Source organism: Marmota marmota, unplaced genomic scaffold (genome assembly GCF_001458135.2).
Source record: "Marmota marmota marmota unplaced genomic scaffold, marMar, whole genome shotgun sequence".
NCBI classification, from domain to species: domain Eukaryota; kingdom Metazoa; phylum Chordata; class Mammalia; order Rodentia; family Sciuridae; genus Marmota; species Marmota marmota.
The window spans coordinates 14741371-14746074 of record NW_025999968.1 but is presented as its reverse complement, the minus strand read 5'-3'; the positions used below and the strand labels follow the sequence as shown (position 1 = coordinate 14746074).

General features: G+C 32.3%; 1 pseudogene; it reads right to left on the bottom strand.

Annotated features, from left to right (window-relative positions):
* Positions 1-958: 958 nt before the first annotated feature.
* On the bottom strand, positions 959-1105 carry LOC125617012 (annotated as a pseudogene).
* Positions 1106-4704: the final 3599 nt, after the last annotated feature.

Here is a 4704-nt window from a genome sequence, read left to right as displayed (position 1 = left end):
CATAGTTGATAATTATATTATAATTCAATATATATAATATGCCCAGAATAGGCCATTCACAGAGACAGAAATTAAATTAGTGGTTTCTAGCAGGTTGCAGCAGGAGAGAGGAAAAAGTTACAGCTCTTTTAAGGGGCCTCTTTGGGAGTAATGAAATGCTTTGAAATTAGAGAGGTGTTGACTGTGTAACTTTATGAATATACAAAGAAAATCACTGAATCACACACTATGCAAGGGTAAGATTTATGTATGGTATGTGAGTAATACATCAATAAGGCTGTTATTTAAAAGTAAAAAGTATGCAAAGAAATAGAATAAAAGAATCCCATCCTGATCTAAACATTATATAGTGTTGAGGATTCTTCCTTAGGTATCTGAAAATCATGTATAGCTGTACCTTTTTCCAATCTGACCCAGGTAAACTTCTTGTGCAAGATTCCCTATAGTCTTTCCCATTCATCATTTTAAAGCAGCAGAAAGAAAACTAGGTGCTGAAGATTATATCATTGCAAGGAAAGAGGCTGACCTACTGAAATAGTAGAAGAGAGCCCCTCTGCCATAATTAACATCAATTTTCATATTTAATAAGTTAACTTCTGATAGTAAACTAAGACACTGGAGTTTAACTGTTCCTCCAGAGACTGGTTATGTTTGTTGCTTATTTTGTTTTACAATAAAAACCATGCTTGGTAGAGAGATTCCACAATTAGTACAATAAGGAAAGGAAATTTAAAAAATCAGACATATCACAACAGAAACCATTTCCTAGAAAGAAAACGGGGGTGACGAGTCATAAAATTGTCACCTAGCATTCAGTATACAATCTATAAGCCTATAAACAATTAACCTTCATGAATGGACTATTAATTTAAACTTCTTGAGGAAAAGAAAACTTAAAAAAATATATCCAAAATGTGTTTATTGGATGGTTTCCCACTCATCTGGATTCAGAGTTGTTTTAGCACCACTGTCTCCTGAAGGAACATCCTTCTGTAAGCCTTGCTTTTCCTCTTATCTGCTGGAGCAGGCCAACAAACAAAACTACCATTTTTGCCTAGCTAAAGACCACAGTTACAGTATAGCATTCAGGGCATTTCACATCCATGAAGTAGGAAGTGGGGCTCAGCTCCAGCAGCTTCCTCTTCTCTTCTGAAGAGATCCTTATGAGAAACATATTCTCATGGGGAGGTCCTCACCATTGGAAAAAGCAGAAAAAAAGATTCTAAAATAATAAAAGTAATAAACTATACCCACCCTAATTCAGTAGTTATGTGAGTTTTTCTACTGTCTTAATTTTCTATTAGGAGAAATTGTAAAATCTGTAATGTGAAAATACTTAAAGCTAACTTCATAATTTATTTCTTCCTAAATTCTTTGTTCCTTCAAAATTTAAAGATTTTATGTTTAGTTCTGTAAGTTCAACCTATAAAAAGAAAAAAATAAATTGCTATACCTATTTCCTTCACACAGGCAATTTTCAAAATTACTGTTCAATATATTTAATTACTTAAAATTACTCCAAAATTATTCTTCAAAAATAAAATGCATTATTGTAATAGAAAATCATGCTTCAAATTTGGGAAAGAAAATTTCACTCAAAAATATCTACAGTTTATATTTGATTTATTTGAGTATTAAACTGTTAACCCAAATTGTACATCACATATCATAGAAATTGAGGTCCATTGACCTAATTCTGTTCAACTCTTTTGAATGATTATCATGAAAGCATGGAGTAATTTGTTGCAGTCTCAAAAAAAATACATTATTTAATGGATGAGCAAAGAAACTTGACCATCTCAATGCAGCTTTATTTATACTAGGTAATCACATGAAAAGTAAAAAAGTAGTTTTATTCTGTTTTTAAATTATCAGATTGTGTAAGCATCAAAACTATGATTCACATTTAATCAGTACCTCCTCCCTTAAGTCTAAGCCTTAGGATGAAGATTGAACAGAGGCAGAGGAATGGGATAAAGATGTTTTTTATTCAAATTACTTGGTAATGAAAGCATAAAAGTCTAGTGGCCCAACCATATCCATGATCTAATCTGGGAAGCTCTATATTTGAATATCTTTTACTACCTCTGCTACACCACTCTTAATCTTCTGTCCATATTTTCTTACCTAAACTCCTATAAAGAGCCTCTAAATTTATAGTCTTACTTTAATCTATGTCCCACAGAAAGTTAACCAGAATTTCCTTTGAATATATAATCTAATTTCAGTCTGTCTGGTACCCAGAACTGTCCACTGACTTCCTATATACTTATAAATAAGTCCAAACTCTGATGCCATGCCACAGCTTCAGTGATCATATGACAAGGCCACTAGCCATACCTCTGACTATACCTTCTATGGATCTTTTCTGTCTTTAGTCTACATGAGCCACACTGGCCTTCTCATTATTTCTTTTCTTTTCTTTTTTTTTAAATAAAGCTGCTTTATCAAGGCATCCTTTAAATGCCACAAAATCTACTCATTGCCAGTGTACATTTTCAATTTTATAAATTTATGTCATTTCTACAATTCTCAATACTATTTTGTCTCAGAATACTTTCTTTATTCCAAAACTGTTACATTTTGCCCATTTGCAGTCAATTGGTTAATTTCTACGCCTACTCCCAGTTTCAAGAGAGCATAATTTCATTTACCTTTTCTGATTATTGAATATAAATAGAATTATAAAACACAAAGCAGCCTCTTCTGTCTGTCTTATTCATTTAGAATAACGGATTAGAGGCATATCTATGCTATAGTATTTTTTTTCAGTAGTTCAGCAGTTTTATTATTGACTAGAATTCCATTTTATAGCTATACTACATTTGTTTATATATTTATCACATACTGGACATTGAGTTTTTTCCTAATTTTGACTATTTTGAATAATATTGTTATGAATATTAATATGAGTTTTAGTGTTTGTATTTTTCGTTGGTAGAAACTGGGAATTAAATTACTGGGCTCTATGATAAGTGTACACTTAACTTTTTCAGAAATTGCCAAAACATTTTTTTAAGTAGTTATGCCATTTTACAGTACCATTGATGATGTATGAAGGTCTAGGGTCTCCATATCCTTGCAACATTTGATGTAGTCAGTTGTTTCTATTATAGCTATTCTAATGATTGTGTATGGTATCTCATTGGAGTTTAATTTTGTTATGATTCATTATGTTAAAACATTTTTGTTTATTTAGTTGCCATTTATATATCATTTTGATGAAATGTCTAAATTTTTTTCCTATATTTTGGAAATTAGGGTTTTTTTTTGTTTTCTTATTATTAACTTGTAATTGTTCTTTGTATATTTCAGATACATGTCTTTTACCAGATACATAATTTGTAATTATGTTCTCTCCACAGGTAGCTTCTATTTTATGCTCTTACATTTGATTAGTTACACTTTTATTTTGATGAAGGTTTTAACATTTTTTAAAATAAATTAAATATGCTTTAGCTTTCTTATTCTATTTTCTGCCAGAAATACTGTATCCAGCTCTTGTTCCTTCATTACCTCAGGTCTCAGCTCACATATCACTTCTTCAGAGAGTCCTTTATCCAACATTGGGGGTCAGTAGGGTTTCCTAATAGATATTTGTGTGTGTGTGTGTGTGTGTATATGTGTAACCTACTTTCTGGCTACCCTCTGGTTTAGGTGGACAGTTAGACTATTTGGGGGTAATAAGTTATAGGTACAAGTGAGATGTGTCACGTTTGCTGGATCCAATGTTCCCCAAATTCTCTTTCAAATTAAATGCAATGACCAGTGACATTCAAGATGTTGTCTGCTTCTTTAGCTAAGGTCCCTAAATGATTTCAATGATCAGAATCTTGTGCCAATCCACAATGTACATACACCATGAACAGGAAAGAAAACTGTGTTAAAGTCACCAAATTTAGGAGGATTATTTGTTGTGGAAGCATATTCTGATTGATATGTCTTCTCAAGAAATATCCCATGGAAATTATCCATTAACTTACCCTCATTTTTCTTTATAGCACTTAGTACCTGACATGCCTGGCCCACCAGCATTCTCTATGAGAGTAGGGATGTAGTTTGATTCATGTCTGTGTCTATAGCACCTAAGAGCTTTGGATATAACAGGTACTTGTGAAATATATATTGAATGAAGAATGTGGCCTCACACAAAAAGAGGCATGCAAAATTGGGCATTTCAAATAACAGTATATTCTTTAAAACAGCAACTGAGAATGTTGCCAGATTCTATTTCACTCTGGCTGTTTCAAAGCAGCAAAGTTTGAATTCACTTACTATTGGGTTTCTATTGCTAAATGTTCCTATCTTTGATAAAACTTATAAACAAAACACTAAATCAATTGAAAATTATTTAGTTCCTCTAAGACTACTACTCTATGCATTGTACACACTGCTTATTAAGCAGAGATCTTGGATCAATACTTTCAAATGTAAATACATGTTAGTTCTACATTATCTTTTAATCACCCTTCACCAAGGAATTATATCTGTAGCTAGATATGGGAAGGCACAGTATTTTACCTTGATGCTCCAGCATTTTTTCTTTCTTTATCTTGGTTTTTCGTGGTCTACTGATCCTCATCTGTGTCCCATGTTAATCTGTAGTAGATTGATAATGTCAACTACTTTTTTTCTCTTCATTACAAATGAGTGTCTTGACTAGGTCACTGAACAAACATAGAATTCGCTGTTCTGTGGAGGAAA